Here is an 18,479-nt window from a genome sequence, read left to right as displayed (position 1 = left end):
AGTGGGACATGCTTGAGGTGACATGACCTATTCCTGCTAGTTTTCTTGTGTGCTGAGATTCTTTAATCTTTACTGTGGATAAATGCTTTAATTCCCACTCAACAGCATTTTTGGTGTGATTGGCATGGTTCAAGAAGAGGTACACCACTGACCTCTCAAGGACAGGGATAGGCAATAAATGCTGGCATCACATCTGAAATGAATGACACTATAATCCAACTTTCTTCCATCTTGTGATTTTGCTTGTTTAGATTATAACATTTTCTTTTGTTGTCTATCTCAAACCTATTTTATGCCACTGTTTGTTTTGTGCTGTTTGAATTTGGTATTGTTGATGCACTGTACCTAGTGACTTTTCATTATAAAGGTTCACAGTGATTCAAGATAACTATTGGAATCTCTGGGGTTGTAATGTATGTTTGTTGCTAACCAAGCCCATGAAATGGAGACAGTGAGACCCAGAAGGGGGAGGGAAGAATCAGAAGTGGACCATATGAAAGTCGGAGCATTGTAGCAAAATGTTAGCGGAACTATATTGAAACAAGGAAGGGGCCAGAGTATGAGTGAATCAAAAACTGTTCCTCAGAATTCAAGATGGCAGCGCTGCCTCTGGTGCGGACCCATGGGGAGCAGGTCCAGCAGCCCACTCATCTGCCATCATCTATAATCACAGCATCTGCAAACTTTTGTGTTTCACTCCAAACACAAGTAATTGCAGAGCTGGAAAGTCAAGAAAGGTTGGCCTGAAATTGGAAAATACAATGTTTGCGCTATTGAGTTTTAGGTTAGACAATAATGATATACTATTCATCAAGTACTCAAAGAGATAGGTAAATTGGAATTCAAGGGCTTTGATGTCTGAAAGAAAGGAAAATAATGATCTGTTAAGGACAAAGTGGAACTAGGGCAGCTTTGAGATAGGGTGAGATTGTGTTTTTGCAAAGGTCATGAGCTTGCAGACAGAGGTAGACAATGCTTCAAAATGTACGTTGGGCAAAGAAGAAAACAACTGCTATTAATAAGTTAGTCGTGCTTCCGATAGATTAAGGGTAATTAAGGCAACTTTCAACATTTACTAATGAAACGTGGCAGGACACAGCCTGAAGTGACAGTTGGAAGTCAAACCAATAACCATGGTAATTGTATCAGTTAAATAGCTAAGCTGCTCTACTTTCTATTTTACATCAAGGAGACAATCAACACATCCACATGGCAGAAACACATCCCTTGTCCTGACTGGTTTTCTACCTGTGTCTTTCCCACTGGCTGCATCACAGTATGGTATGGTTGCTGGGGAGAAATAGATTGAAGGTCAATGGACAGGATCATAAGAGAGGAAGAGAAGATCACTGGACTCCCTCCCCTCCCCATCAACGTAATCTACTGGGATCATTGTCTAAAGAGGGCGTGCAAAATCATGGAGGACCCCTTCTACCCTACACACAGCACCCTTCAGCGGGAAGGAGATACAGGAGGATCTGAGCCAGCACCACCAGGCTGAGGAACAGCTTCTTCCCATGGGCAGTGAGAATGCTGAATGAATAAAGGAACTGCTCCCACTAACCATCCAAAACAATATCATGTACAAAACAATATTTATTTATTTACTTGTATAATTGAAATACTTATTCTGCATATGTATTGTCTGTATATGTGTTATGTCTGGTTGTGTGCCGGCATGTTTTTCACCGAGGACTGGAGAATGCTGTTTCATCGGGTTGTACTTGTGCAATCTGATGACAATAAATTTGACCTGATAGATATGCCAGTTCCCCTTTTCATTTGTGAGTAAAATGATTGCCCAAGGTAGGTGTATTGTAAGTGAGGAAACAGGTTTGGTAGGTCTCAAAGGCAAGGACTCTGGACACACAGTTATGATGGGGAAGGATTTTATTTACAGAAGGCAAATGGTAACAGATGTAGCACACACACACACACACACACACACACACACACACACACACACACACACACACACACACACACACACACACACACACACTGAACTGGTATACATAATGATCAAGGAAAAATCACTACGACACCCCACCACCCCTTGACTCAGTGCAGGCACGGCTCTATGCTACAAGGGACACTAATTAAATGCTCCCAACCCTTTTAACAGTGCACATCTTACTCTAGCACCCTTCCACGTTTAGAGGCCTGAAGTGAAGCAGGGTGGTCCCAACCTGGCAAAGGGGGAGAACAAAGAGCACATGGCACTTGGAGGGTCCAGCCCAGGTCATTAGCAGAAACAAATGGCTCGGTGCCAATTACAACAGCCATTGCCCAAGGTCAAGTACAGGCAGGCAGGAGAGTCCAGACTAGGTAATTTACATGGAACAATGGAAAGGTGTGCACTAATGGGTGGTGTGTCCTCTGACTTGGTAGGGGGCAGCGCTGTCACATGATAGCCACAACCCTTCCCAATACAATCCACTCCTCGGAGATCACCCCACTCACCAATCATGAGACAATCAATAACTATGTATATTTAATAAATAAAAACAAAAAGACATTTAAAAAAACTAATCAAGTGGGTCTATATTTATATATACATATACATATATATATGCCTTCCGAATGCTGGACAAGGCACATAGTGAAATTCAATGATGTCACCTCACCAGCACCTCCACTCCCAACCAAACAGGGTCATTGTGTTACTGATGGAGCAGGGTGTAGTGGGAGCTGCTGAGTCATCCCCAGTGTCAGAGGGGAGGGTAGAAAAATGAATTTGTTTGGTCACCGACTCCTATGCCTGGTTTCTCTGGCTTGGCTGGCAAATATGAGCACCTTCACCAACAACATCTGCAAGCAGGCCATGCAAGGTCATCCATCAAGTGCCGGAGCCCTCTCTTGGCTTATGCATCCCACGCCTTGGCCTCACGCTCGGGTGTTCCCTATACATAGAGCCTGTCGTCATACTATCCCGTGTTGAGGCAGGGGGCAGATATACATCAGGGGGTATACCTGGGGCACCTGTTTTTCTGGGCTGATGTTTGCCACCAGGATGCCATTCCTGCTCACATTCTCTATCAACAGGTACCCCAAATGCCTGCGTTGGATCCATATAATGATAGGCAGGAGGAATCAGGACAGAAAGTTAGCCAATTTAGTGTTTTTAAATAAAGGCTCCCACAGCCCCCAGCCCATGAGGTGTTTTTCTGTTAAATGGGAGCTCTGGGATGATGCTGTCATTCTGAAACAAAATATATACAATGTTTCCTACCACCGTCTGATCAATGATGGTCAACTTACAAACTGTAGTTTTCCATCCACAGACTGCAATCATGTATCTATAAATTGTATGTTCAGTTTCTCTGTGTGTGCTTAGAGACATTATGCATAGTAAATACCACAGCTAAGGGTGCCATTTAAAAAAATCCATTGCAAAAGCTTGATAGCCTAGAATGTTCTCTTGCTTAGACTTTTTTTTTTGCATATTACATGACAAACTGTCCTGTTGGTCAGTAGTCGGTTCAGTGTCACTGTAAGGGTGCTAATAAAATCATAAGCGACCCTGAGGAAAGTGTTGGCCGGTGCCCTGTATCGAATGGGTTGTAGCGAGCAGCTCCACCAGGCAGAGATTTTGTCCAGAAGCCTAGCAAGACTCTGCACCCTTGGATCTCCTGCCAGAGGTTCCATTCGGCGACCACGTCACTGGCTGAGCTCTGTAATTTCAAAGGAACACTGTCTGAAGGGAGGCAAGTGGGAGTGCTTGTTCAACAGTTTGCTTTGCTGTGTCAAAAGCAGCCTGTTGGTCCCCATAGGAATATGGCTTTCTATTGTGACCCTATTGGGTGTTTCAAAGAGCTTGGTAAGGTGGGGTATGTGATGCTGTCAATAACTTTGGAGGCTCACAAAGCTCTGGGTGTCTGTTTTATTTGAGGGGATGGCAAAATTCAAAAGGCCCTTTCGTGCAGCGAAAAAGCCAGACTGTAAAGACAGAGATTCTTTGCCCTTACATCGAGAGACTTACCTCTATGAATGCACCATGGCTGGCTCCAAGGTGCCGATTGCAAACCCTCTTGCAGTAGGATGATCGGCAGAGCGCGGCGCTCCGCCGCCTCACATGAATGTACAGCCACTGCAAACGGCTGGCTAGGGTTGGGCTGATGACGTCGTGATGATGCTGTCAGCCCGCGACCCATCTCCCCTCTCTCAGCCACCCACTCACCCCTTTTCCTCCATGACCCCATCAGGACAGGGGCGGCTGGCGGGAGCCGTCGGGTCGGGTAGTGGGAGGGGGGGGGGTGGTGTGATGGGAGCTGTCAGGGCAGAGGTTGTTAGGTCAGGGGGAGCCGGCAGGGGCCGTCAGGTCGGAGGCGGCCAGCAGAGGCTATCAGGTCGGGGGTAGCCAGCGGGTGCCGTCAGGGCAGGGAAAGGTGTATTTTGTACCTTGTCTTTAGTTCTTAACATTAACATTACTTTGACTCTAATTGTTCTTTTTGGAATAAGTGGGCCAATGGGTTTGATATTGACTGTTTCACCATCCCATGTAGTTTCCCCCGCCTCCCTTATCGCTAGAAGGGCCATATTAATGAGGTGGAAAGATGCCATCCCTCTCACTCATCCTCAATGGGTGTCCGATATGATGGCATGTCTGACTTTGGAAAAAAATTATATGTTCCATGACTGAAATGAATCTTAACTTTGTTCCTTTATGGGCTTCTCTTCTTAGTTATTTTCAAAATTTGTAAGATTAGTTTACTTTTGCTTTATTTTACCCCTTTGGTTACCGTCCTTTTTGTTATCAGAGAGTGGACTGTTTGTTTAGCCAGTAGTGACTGAAGGGATAATTAGTATAGTCTTTTTTTCTTAACTTCTCAATGTAACGCAGTTCTCAAGACATTTTTATTATTACATGTGATTTACTTTATTATCATGTACCTATGGAAAATTTACTTGATGAAACCAATGAAAATATTGAAAAGAGAAAGAACATTTGTGATACTGTGATATTGGTGGCTGCTAGGACTATCTCGGGGTCCGAGTCATTATTCCCCAATGGCGGAGGTGAGTTGCGGATGGCGGCATCCTCTAGGCATGGGGTGCGTCACGAGAGGTGAATGTTGGCCGGTGGTGCTCTCCATAGGCATGGGGTGCGGTGGGTGGTGATCGGCGGCATCTGGAGCCGTGGAGTGCATTGGGTTGTGACTGGTGGCGTCCGGAGGCATGGGGTGTGTCAGTAGGGTGGCCTGGTCAGCGCCCGTGTTGACCACGTCATCACCATCATCGGTGCTGTGCTTGTTGTAGGCCTGGGAAGGCCCGGACGGCTGTGGCCCCTGCGCCTGCCTGGCATAAGATGGTGACACTGCGTGGAGGTGTGTGGTGGCAGCATGGCTGGCCTTCCTCCCCGGTTGCACTGGTTGCGCCAGGGGAAGTGACATCACGCTGTCAGCCATCACCGCGGGTGGCGGAAGTGACATCACTCCATGGACCAGAAATGACATTATTGTAGTCGGCAGACGTGGCGTTTTAGCGGGGTGGCAATGGCGATGTCGAAGGCTGGTCTGGGCGCATGGTGTGCAAGCTCTGAGACTGACCTCAAGGGGCCGGATCTAGCTTATATCCTGGAGGGTGATTGGCAGCTGACTGGGTGGGGCTTGGTCCATTCAGGTCGGCTGATTGACAACTGACCAGGTGTTGCATTGTCCTCCAGTGCTCTTCTGCAGGTACACAGGTTGCCCCCTGCAGTCGACTAGTGGTGTATCACCACACACACACACACAAACCTTTCAATACATACTGTTTGTTGGAACTTGCAAGATTCCCCTCCTTTTACAGTTAAGTGCACAGGACAATACCCTGAATAGTCACCGAATACGATTGTGACTCTAGATATATATGGTAGTCCGTAGGGTAAACCTTTAAGTTGTACCACTGAGCAGTCGTAGAGTTTATAAAGCTCTCTGTTGAGCCAGTGTCTATTAAACAATCCATCAGATGTCCGTTTACTCTCACCTTCATCGTCAAGTTGCCCAGCTGGTGGGGTTTCGCTTCGTCGAGGATGACTGATGCCAGTGCTCCAGAGGCTGCATCGCTCCCCCTGCCGATGTCATCTTGATCTGAAGGCCGGAAAGGTGACATCGACCATGAGGAGCTGCAAAATGGCCACTATTTCTACCGTTGCGTCTCTCCCGGTAGCGGTTTCCGCCACAAGGTACAGCAATATGGCAGCAGCAAGCAGCAGGGAGAGGTGGGGCCTGCTCCTCTGGGCTTGGCCATGGGGTGTACGACTGTTTGGGGTCTGTGCATGTAGTAGCCTCCCTTGGGTTCCTCTTTGTCTAACAGACTTTTGCCCAGTGTCCCCTCTTATCACATCCCAAATACACAGAGTCTCATGGGGCATCTGGCCCAGGGGTATTTGGCAGAAGTATCACTCCCGGTTGCGTGTGGCCATGGTAGTCGGTACCTGGGACAGCTGTGGTCTGCAGTCCTGGCTTTCCAAGAAGGCACCACGAGGTGGTCCAGTTGGGCCTATTCGAGGGATTTTGCCAGTTCAAAGGTTCTGGCAAGGTCCTTCTTCCCCAATTCTAATAGTCACTGCCTCACATACCTCAATCTCACTCCAGCCACAAGTGTATCCCGGACTTGCACTTCTTTCCTCACCCGGGCTCAGACCACTTTGTAGTGGGACTTTCTCGTCAGCGTCCATACTTCCAGGACGTAGCCGTCCAGCGCTTCACCCAGTCTTTGCCGACATTGTGAGAGTCGGTGTCTCACCAGGACATTGTTCTGGGGCCTCATGGTGGGCCTTCAGGCTTTTGACAGCAGTCTAGTACATCATGCAGTCCCTGATGACCATGTATTCCTTGGGTCCGACTCAAGAGAGGAGGGCCGATCTCCAGAGGCTGTCGGATAGAAGACTTCTTGGGTGGCCGCTATGTAGGACTGGAAGCACTCCAACCAGTAGGCAAATTCTTCCGGGACCTCAGGGGTCAGAGGATCAACCTGGAGCATGCTGAGCTTCAATAGGGCTTCCATCCTGTCTTCAAAATTGTAACGTGATCGACAGTACTTGGAGTATTGTGTGGAGCACAAATGCACTTTTATTAGCTGACAACTAACGGCCGGTATCTACAATAGTCTTCAGGTAAATCGGAGGTAAGGCGGGAAAACAGGGTTTATTTCTGGACCGATGGGGCTGGAGCCAAGAGGAGGGGTTGACCGTCTAATCTATACATAGACAGTGAATTCGACTTCACTGCAGTGATATAGGTTAAGAAAGGGTTTACCTAAAAATCTAAAATGTGAAAAAAATTAAGCAGTTTAATTTAGCGTAAGTTCAGTATCCCATTTAGCTTTGCAAAGTATATAAAATACAGAAATATGGTGGTCACACAATCCATATCTCATAATGCCCAATTTCACAGAACATATCGTGGATGTTAAACGGCACATACCTGTACTTGAAATATTTTGGATTATGAGAGCCATTACGTTTCCTATCCGTGTATGGACAGTGATAGAGACTTGGAAAGTTTTGAAATCATCCAAGCCTGGATGTATTAGTGGTACAGCTACACAGTTCCCTGAAAGTGGCGTCACAGGTCAGCAGGGAGGTGAAGAAGGCGAGAGTTCAAGAGTAGGGACATTATTTTCCAACTATACAAGATGTTGGTGAGACCGCACTTGGGTTCTGTGTGCAGTTTTGGTCACCTACCGACGGAAAGGTTTTCGTTAAGTTGGAAAGGGTGTAGAAAGGATTCGAAGGATGTATCTGGGAATGGAGGTTTTGAATTATAAGGAGAGACAAGATAGACTGGGATTTTTTTTCCAGGAGTATAGGACTATGACTTTATGGAGGCATATAAAATCATTAAGAGCATGGATCAGGTGAATGGTCAGTCTTCATTCACTGAGAATGAGATTCTAATACCCCTTTTACACAGCAATTAAAATACGGGAAATGACTGCCTTTTAACCACTTTGCTTACGTGTGTAAAAGCAACGAACACGAGATTGGGGGGTTCATTTTCATCCCTTGTATTACCCACTAAGGTAGGTAGTAGTAGAGCCAATGTGTTGCGCACTGGCTTTCCTTGGTTCAGTGTGAATGACCTGAGCTGGCTTCACATGCCAATTAAGTGGGATTGCTGTGTAAAAGGGGTATAAAACAAGAGGGGATAGGTTTAAGGCGGTGTATATAAATGCCTGCTCTGTGATGCTGCCACAAAACAATGAATTTCGTGACATGTTCATAATAATACATTCTGGTTCTAGTTTATTGTTTTGTCTAAGATACCCTCAGAGCCCAAACTACATCTGCAAGGCTCATTATAGTTCTTGAATCCACAACCTTCCAGCTTAAAAGCAATAGCCCTGGCACAGAATACTAACTGATACCTCATGCTGGAAAACAGTAGGTTAATGAACATTATTTTCCGCTCGGCTTCAAATGCTAATCGTCTCAAAGTTTAGAGCATAATTTTAAAAAAAAATGTCATTGTCAAAGATAAATTTGCATCCATTTGTACTATCAGCTAACCTTTTCAGTACAAGTTGGGAACAGGCTTGTCGGTTTGCTCTCACAGGCAGTACATGAGCTTTCTTCATTGGTAGGAGTAAGGCCTGATCCTGATAAAACATACTTTGAAATGAATAAAAGTAAAGCATTGTCATTTGGTCCTAAACTTTAATCAGAAGCAAATCAGGAATATCAAAATGTGACCTTTCCCACAAAGCCATTAGCAGTTCTTCAGAATACGCTGGCATTTCTAGTTTGAAGCATTTTCAAAAATAATCTATTGCGTTTAATATGCTGACATCATTAACATTCTAAAGTTCCTTCTAAGTGGGATATTTACTTCACAGTCTCTATTTGTGCAGTCAGTGCTCCTTATGTAGCATCTTTCATCTCAGGATATCCTAAAGTGATCTATAGCCAATTAATTCACCCCTGGGATCTGAAATTCAAGCAACCAACAACAAAAAAAAAATCAAGAATAAATAAAAAAAAATTAAAATGAATAAGAATAAAATAATAGGTTGTAGCGGCTCACCGGAGGCTTAACCGAACCGGCTCGGGAGGTTCCGAGTGATGTCATGACGTCACAATGCAAGGACGACATTTGGAACGTGCGGGGTTTTTACAAAGGTGCGAGTGACTGTTTGCGTCAATGACTTTTACTGAACTTCAGCTCGACTACGTCTGACCATTTCCTCGTTCTTCCTTTCACCCCTGCGACACAGTTGCTACATTAGTGACCCCGATGAGTCAAATGGATTTTAGGCCCAACGTGGACAACGCAGCGGTTTCGCTCAAACTGCCTGTCTTTTGGACTACTCACCCTGAGATAGAAGTGGACGCTACTAAGTATTATCATGCAGTAAGCGCCCTCGACCAGGACCCGGCTGGTCGAGTAGTGGATTTCCTTCAGGACCCACCAGCTCTCAGCAAGTATGAAGCCCTAAAGCCCTCCTTCTCCGGATTGATGGGCTCTCGCGAGCAAACTGCACGGCTCCTCCATATTGATGGCCTGGGGGACCACGCCCCTTTGGAGTTAATGAACGGCATGTTGGGACTGGCAGATGGCCATAGAGCACACACCAGAAGACATCTGCCTCATGTTGGCTGACGAGGACTTTGATAATCCTCGAACTGTGGCCGCCCGTGCAGGCGTTCTGTGATGCGCGAAACAGCAAGGCCCACAAAAATTAGTGCTGCGTCACACCCAAAGGCCCAGGCTCCGCGAGTACCAACATTCTCCTGGACAAGTATGACTCTCTGACAAACACCTGGTGCTTTTACCATCAACGCTAGGGTTCTGGAACTCGCCGCTGCTGACCCTCTTGTACTTTTCCGGGAAAACGCCATGGCCAGTTGTCACTAATAGCTATGGCGGCTGGCCACCATAACAGCCTACTCTACATCTGGGATGAACTCTCCCAGTGCAAATTTCTAGTTGACATGGGTGCGGAGGTTAGTGTCCTTCCTCCTTTGGGTTTTGACACCCGTACCAGGAGCGATGGTCCAGCACTCACTGCAGTGAATAACAGTTTGATTTGTACGTACGGCACATGGATTATACCCTTGAAATTTGGTGACAATAAGTTCACATGGAAGTTCATTCTTGCTGCTGTGTCCCGACCTGGCTGGGTGCCGACTTCCTCAGAGCCCGCTCTGAACACCTCAACCTTCCAGATTCTCCATCTTGGAAAAGCCAAACTACCTGGCCCATACCTAGACACTGTGGAGTAGTCCACAAACAAATTCGCCATATTTCTTGTGGAGTTTCCAGACATTGTCACTCCCCAGTTCTCCACTGCCACACCCAAACATCGCACACCACATCCTCACCCAAGGATTCCTCTATAAGCTCGATCCTGCCGCCTGACAAGTTGTGGCTTGCAAAACAAGAGTTAACAAAATGGAGGAACTTAGAATCATATGCAGGACTGATAGCCCATGGATTTCCCTGCTACATATAGTGCCCAAAGCCATGGGAGGCTAGAGACCTTGTGGGGATTACAGGCATCTCAATGACGTTACCACTGCAGACTGCTACCCTGTTGCCCCATAAACAGGACTTTACAGCTAATCTTCATGGGGCCAGAATATTTTCTAAAATTGATGGTGCATGGGTGCCACCAAATACCTGTAAACCCAGAAGATGTGCCCAAGGCCTTCATAACACCGTTTGACGTCTTTGAATTTTTGAGAATGCCTTTTGGGCTCAAAAATGCTGCACAAACATTCCAGCATCTGATGGACGCAGTGGGGCAGGCATGGAGTTCCTCTTCATTTTCTTGGACAACATACTTTTCACCAGCCACTCCCACAAAGAGCACTTGTAGCATCTGTGTTTATTCTGCCGCCGCCCACAGGAGTTCGGGCTAATTCGGGCAGTCCTCGATCGAGTTCTTTGGACATCAGATCAGCAGCCAGGGTGTCGTTCCATTGGCTAACAAGGTGGAAGCCATCCTCAAATTCCCGAGGCCCAATACCGTCAAAGGACTCCAGGATTTTGTGGGGATGGTCAATTTCTGTCACCGCTTTCTACCCTCTGCAGTTCATATTATGAAACCCCTCTTCGACCTCCTGTCCAGAGTGGACAAAGAAGAGGACGGTAACATTCCAGCAGATTGAAGACACCCTAGTGAAGCCAACATTGCTGGTCCATCCACAAATGGATGCACTGACCGCCTTGACGATAGACGCATCCGACGATGCAGCAGGTGGGGTCTTGGAAATGTACACCAATAAACAATGGAAGCCTCTAGTGTTTTTTTTAGTAGGCAGCTTTGCCCTCCAGAAATGAATTACAGCACATTCGATAGGGAAGTTCTGGCGCTGTACATAGTGGTCAGACACTTCCCCTATTTTTTGGAAGGCAGGGACTTCTCGGTTTTTACTGACCTCTAACCGCTAACATTTGCCTTCGTGAAGGCATCAGAAGCTTGGTCAGCCCGCCAGCAATGCCACCTATCTTACGTATCTGAGTTTTCAACCAGGATTAAATATATCTCTGGTAGGAGTAATGTGATGGCTGATGCCCTGCCCGCTCCTGCATTCAAGCAATACGTGCCCTCTCTCCAGGTGCGATATGGCGCTCATCAAAGCTCAGCACCAGGATGATGAACTCTCGGTTTATAGAACTGTTGTTGTTGGTGCACCATTCAGCCAAGTTTTCAATCTCCATCCTTTATGCTGGCTTATCCCCTTCCTTTATACCACCCACTACCATGGTATTGTCAGCAAATTTGTAGATGGTGTTATTGTCGTAGGTATAAAGTGAGTAAAGCAGGGGGCTAAGAACACAGCCCAGTGGTGCTCTGGTACTGATAAAGATTGTGGAGGAGAAGTTCTTACCCTTCTTCACTGATTGTGATTTGGAGATGAGGAAATCCATGATCTAATTACACAGTGGAGTGTTAACTCCCAGGTCTTGGAGTTTGCTGATCAATTTTGATGGTGTTAAATGCTGAACTGTAGTTGATAAAGAGCATCCTGAAGTCTGCATCTTTGCTGTCCAGGTTTCCAGGGCTTTATGTAGAGCCAGTGAGATGGCATCTGCCACAAACCTGTTACTACGATAGGTGAAGTGGAATGTTGATGGTTGACAAGGCCAATGCGGGACAGATGTGCCCGGCTGCAGGGGAAATTCTGTTCTGGGTTTGATGCTGTTGTGTCATGGTTCTTCCTCCATCTCCTTTTGTCCTCAAGGCCAGCCCTGCGAGCATTCTCAGACAGACTGGTGAATGGTGTCACCAGGCCGTGCGATCAGAGGCTAGAGCAGTCCACTGGCGATGGTCAATGTGACAGGCACCCATGGATTTCTTCAGAGAGTCCTTGTACCTCTTTTGCAGAGCCCATCTGTCACCATGGCCTTATAGCACAATCTTCCATCCTAGAAAGGTGCCCACCCAGCATAGCTGCATCTTTAACAGCATAGTCTCAAGTTAATAAGATGAAATAAGCTAATTCACAATTGTTATAGATCAGAAAAGCAGTGAAACTGTTGGTTGAAATCATGGGAATCACCCTTGACTAACTCTTATGGCGAGAAACCAATAGAACAACATTTGGCCTGCATTCCACATTGCTTTCATTAACACGTCTAATGTCATCACATTAAACTTTCCATCAAGTGGTTTAGTTTAAGCTCACCTGTTGTGCTTGCCAAAGAGGCCTGTGGCCTACGACGTCCATGCCAATCATCATCTACATATCCATTTTTACCAGCCCATGGTCAACCCCACTGTTCCCTCTAAGCTGTGCGCATGTGCGGGCACACGCACGTCTTACAGCCAGCACACAAAGGATTACAAAAGGTGAGCTACCTAAGATTATGAAGTAATTTATACTTAGTGAAAGTATAGAATAAAATCTTAACTAAATACATTACTTCATAAAATACAATCATACTTGCATTACATTAAAACATGCCAATACAGTTTTATTAGCCATGAGAGAGAGGCTGTGCCAAAATTAACTTGAAGCAATTTGCACAAGCCTTCAGTGCGCACGTCATTTCGACACAGGAAAAAAGTGTGTGCAATATAAAATTTTTGTGCACACTGTCAACTAAAAATGAGAGGGAACACTGGTCCATCCCTTCTATGCGTGGATGATTTAGGAACTCATTTTAGTTTTTTTTAAAATGTGAGAGTATCTGCCAGGACTAATCACCCACGCAGTGTGTTCCAGATTGCCACCACCCATTGAGATATCTCATTCGGGTCCTAATAGTCAGTCTAACACTTCTCAATTGACCGCTATCAGACTTTAGCCAATCTTTAGTATAAAACAGGTAATAGAAGGTGGATGACCTGCTCAACAATGGGCTAAAATGGGGAATTTAATATAACGTTTATATTACAGCGGCAGCGATTTGGGTTTCAATCCGGTGCTGACTCTAAGGAGTTCACCCTGAGTCTGTGTGGGGTTCCTCCCACCTTCCAAAAAGTACCGGGGGGGTTGTACTTGGGCCGCACAGGCTGTGACCGTGCTGAATTCTAAATTTAAGTCAAAATAGAGTGTGGTTTGGGGGTAAGTTTAAAGAAGTATTAATACGGATTTATTCTTGAAGTAAAATGAAAATACTCTTGCAGCTACAGTCCCCCTAATTTCTGTTATCCTGCCTTTGTCTTAAGTTGCCTGAAACTTACTGAAACTACGATCTATCTTGAGGAGTCTTGAGCACAATTGGTCACTTGCTCACACACCGTGTGACCAACTCTGCTCCCCCCCACCCAGATTGGTTTAAAGGTTCATGCACAGTGTTTGGCACTGCTGGCAAGGTCAGTGTTCAAACATAATCACTGATGCGGTAGTCTGTGTTGTGCTGTTAGGTGAGGCGAACCAGGCTTTTGATGCAGCAATAATGAAGAATGCATCCTTCTGAGAACGGTGTATAACATGCGGTGTCACAAATCACCTGAATGTCTTTCAAGGTGACAGATTTAAGATTCAATGTATTGTCGTCTAATTGCACAAAAATTTGCTTTGGTCTGTCGTGAGGCAGACAGATTTTCCATTGACAGAAATTGTCTGAAGCGCCTCCTACAGTCAGAGAAAGAGAAGCAAAAGAGAGTCCCCGAGTGTCCTTGGATTCACCTCCAGTGCTGCCACAGTCCCTGCAGCCACACAGAGCCCCATCCGGACCATCAGCAGCCCGAGCGCCAGATCTGAACCTCCGGCGCGATCAAGGACCCTTCTGCGCCCTCGGCACCCAGTTCTGATAACCGGCACCCCTTTAGCCAGTCTTGAGCCAGTCTTCCGCAGCCGAGTGTGAATCCCTCCACCGCAGTTGCCAGCAGTCCGCCGCATGTGTGGGATCCTTGGTCTCAATTCGCCAACAGCCTGCGTGTTCTTTAGCCTCAGAGCCTCTCACTGCCCACCGCCATGGTCACCGTCCCATGGGTCATCCCCACTGCTTCCCCTTCTCGGTTTTGAGGGTGGACTCCACATTTTCTGGTGCCTGCTTCCAGTCCTCTGCTTCCCCTCGTGGCTGTTGCTGGTCACAGGCGGCGCCATCTTGGACGGCGACCTCACGGTTGGAAAATTTTTAAATAAAACCACTGTTGCCTCCATTTACAGGACCTTTAAAGCTGACAGTAGTTTGACTGGGCAGTTGGATCCCGTGGGAGCGCTGTGACTCGCTCCCCACGGGTACACACCAGCGGCAGAGCTGCTCCAGCAGCGTCGCCATTTTCTCCTTTGATCACGACTTTGAATAGAATTACCATAAAGATACCAGAATGTTGAACAATTGCTTAACAAATTCCAAATTAAATTTCAACAGTTGCTGGTCAACTTTTGTCAAATCGGGCGATGATATAGAGATAGAAGCTGTTGGGCAGAGAGCACCCTTCCCTTCCCTCCATATAGACTGGATGAATCGAATTGGTAAGGGTACTGATGAGGACGATTTCTTAGAAGGTATACGGGATAATTTTCTAACCCAGAATGTTGAAGAACCAACGAGGGAACAGGCCATTCTAGACGGGGTTCTGAGTAATGAGGAAGGGTTAGTTAACAATCTTGTTGTGCGAAGCCCTTTGGGCAAGAGTGACCACAATATGGTGGAATTTTACATTAGAATGGAGAGTGACAGGGTTAATTCTGTAACTCAGGTTCTGAACTTAAAGAAGGGTGTCTTTGAGGGTATGAGATGTGGATTGATTAAGTTAGATTGGCAAATGTTACTTAAAGGTTTAACTGTAGAAAGGCAATGGCAAGCATTTAAGGATCACCTGGATGAAATACAGCGTTTGGAAAAAGAATAATTCAAGAAGGGGTAGTACATCCTTGGATAACAAGGGAAATCAGGGAGAGTATCAAGTGTAAAGAGGAAGTGTATAGACTAGCCAGGAAAGACAGAATACCAGAGGATTGGGAGAAATTCAGAGTTCTACAGAGGAAGACAAAGGGATTAATCAGGAAAGGCAAAAGAGATTATGAGAGAAACTTGGCAGGGAAGATAAAAAATGACTGCAAAAGTTTTTATAGATATGTAAAGAGAAAGAGACTAGTAAAGACAAATGTGGGTCCCTTGCAGTCAGAAATAGGTGAATTGGTCGTGGGGAACAAGGACATGGCAGACCAATTAAATAACTACTTTAGCTCGGTCTTCACTAGGGAAAATATGAATAATCTTCAGGAAATAATAGGGGACCATGGGGCTAATGTGACGGAAGGACTGGGGAAAATAAGTGCAAGTTATGAGGTTGTGTTGGATAAATTGAAGGGATTAAAGGCAGACAAGTCCCCAGGGACAGATGGTCTGCATCCCAGAGTTCTAAAGGAAGTAGCCCATGAGATAGTGGATGCATTGTTGATAATTTTTCAAAACTCTTTAGATTCTGGAGTAGTTCCTGAGGACTGGAGGGTGGCTAATGTAACTCCACTTTTTAAAAAGGGAGGGAAAGAGAAATCAGGGAATTATAGACCGGTTAGCTTGACATCGGTAGTGGGGAAAATGTTGGAGTCAGTTATTAAAGATGTGATTGCGGCACATCTGGAAAGTGGTGAATTCATTGGTCAGAGCAGCATGGTTTTATGAAGGGAAAATCGTGTCTGACTAATCTTATTGAATTTTTTGAGGATGTAACTAGTAGAGTGGATAGGGGAGAACCAGTAGATGTGGTTTACCTGGATTTTCAGAAGGCTTTTGATAAGTTTCCCACACAAGAGATTACTATACAAACTTAAGGCACACAGTATAGGGGATATGGTATTGAGGTGGATAGAGAATTGGTTGACAGATAGGAAGCAAAGAGTAGGAATAAACGGGCACTTTTCGGAATGGCAGTCAGTTACTAGTGGGGTACCACAAGGCTCAGTGCTGGGACCCCAGTTATTTACGATATATATTAATGATTTAGATGAGGAAATAGAGAACAGAATTTCCAAGTTTGCAGATGACACAAAGCTGGGTGGCATTGTAAGCTGTGTAGAGGCTGTTAAGAGTGCGCAGGGTGACTTGGACAGGTTGGGTGAGTGGGCAAATGCATGGCAGATGCAATATAATGTGGATAACTGTGTGGTTATCCACTTTGGAGGAAAGAATGGGAGGCCTGAGTACTATCTTAATGGTATCCAATTAGGAAAAGGGGAGATGCAAAGAGACCTGGGTGTCACTGTGCATCAGTCATTAAAAGTGGGCAGGCAGGTGCAGCAAGCAGTAAAAAAGGCGAATGGTATGTTGGCGTTCGTATCAAGAGGATTCGAGTACAGGAGCAGAGAGGTATTGATGCAGTTGTATAGGGCCTTGGTGAGACCTCACCTGGACTATTGTGTTCAGTTTTGGTCTCCTTATCTGAGGAAGGACATCATTGCCATGGAGAGAGTGCAGAAAAGGTTGACCAGATTGATACCAGGGATGGCGGGACTTGCATATGAAGAAAGGCTAGAACGACTGGAGTTTAGACGATTAAGAGGAGATTTAATAGAAACTTTCAAAATTCTTAAGGGATTTGACAGGCTAGATGCAGGAAGATTGTTCCCAATGTTGAGCAAGTCTAGAACCAGGGGGTCACAGTTTGAAGATAAAAGGGAAGTCCTTTTGGACTGAGATGAGGAATAATTTTTTCACTCAGAGGGTGGTGAATTTATGGAATTCTCTGCCACAGAAAGTGATTGAGGCCGGTTCCATAGCTATATTTAAGAGAGAATTAGATTTAGTACTTGTGACTAGGGGGAATCAGGGGGTTTGGAGAGAGAGCTGGAACAGGATACTGAGTGGATGATCAGCCATGATCAAAATGAATGGCGGTGTAGGCTTGAAGGGCCAAATGGCCTACTCCTACACCTATTTTCTATGTTTTTATGTTTACTCTTCACTCAGTTGATGTGCCCATTGCATCCTCTTTTTACACAGAGATCCTGCAGTACTGCCGTAAAGAAGACCTGTCATTAAGCCGGCTTTGCTTGTTTACAGTGAACCAAACAATGCCGGCATAATGCTGCTCCAGTGTGTAATTTTAACAGCATTCCAGAAGCAAAAGAGGTGTGACTTGTAACACACCGTCGGCATTGATGTAAAACATACACATCCTTTCCTGTCCTGGTCCCGGCATGCCAGCTCACCCTTTTTACAGACATCGATTTGGAGCAGTGACTATCTCCGCTTGCCAGCTTAAAGATAGGACTACAATGACCCTCCCCCCACCCCCATTCCATGTTCGTACCTTTTACACAGAAGCCACTGGGGCAATAAAAGTGTTATATTCCCGCCTTAAAGTGGCTGCGTAAAAGGGGCCAGTGATTCCATTTCTCCTTTCACCGTTATTTCCTTCCATTATGATCATGAACCAATTGCCATCTCTGATCACCCAAAACCTGAGCATTCCTGATTGGTCTTTGGTGCGATATCCACAGTAAACAATAAGCCTTGGCTCTGTCTACCACAATAGTGTGGATCTCCCAGTGGACACCCATTTAAGTTCCCCATCCCATTCCCTTGCTGACATGTCTGTCCATGTTCTCAAGCACGGCCAGACTGAGATCACATGCATGTTGGAGGAGCAAGACTTCATTTTCCATCTGGGCTCACTCCATCTGGAAGGTATTAACATCAACTTCTATTAAACCCCCATCCCGATCTTCATCCTCCTGTCTCCTTTCCCCTAGCTCTCTCTCTCTCTCCCCTCTTCCTCCTTTCACAGATCTAAAACCAATTCTTACCTCTCCTCTTATCCAATTAACACATCGATCTGGACCCCTCCTCCTGCCAGTCTTCAGTCTTTATTCTGACACCCCGTTCTTTGCTTATTCCTTGAGGAAGGTCCCAGGCCTGAAACCTATCTTTACCTCGGACGCTGCGAGACCGGCTGATTCCTCCAGCATTTCTGTGTGGTTTTTACAATATACCAAGGAACTACATCTGGACAGGAATAACAAGAGCCATTTCCCATCTCCATAAATAAGCCCAGTATAAAAATGAGTTGCTGTCTTCAAAGGGGCTCCATCGCTTGGTGGTAGAGCACTGGTCTTGTAAACCAGGGGTTCCTTGCCGGGGCCTCGTTTC

Source organism: Narcine bancroftii, chromosome 11 (assembly GCF_036971445.1).
Source record: "Narcine bancroftii isolate sNarBan1 chromosome 11, sNarBan1.hap1, whole genome shotgun sequence".
Lineage (NCBI taxonomy): Eukaryota > Metazoa > Chordata > Chondrichthyes > Torpediniformes > Narcinidae > Narcine > Narcine bancroftii.
This window is presented reverse-complemented; position numbering follows the sequence as displayed.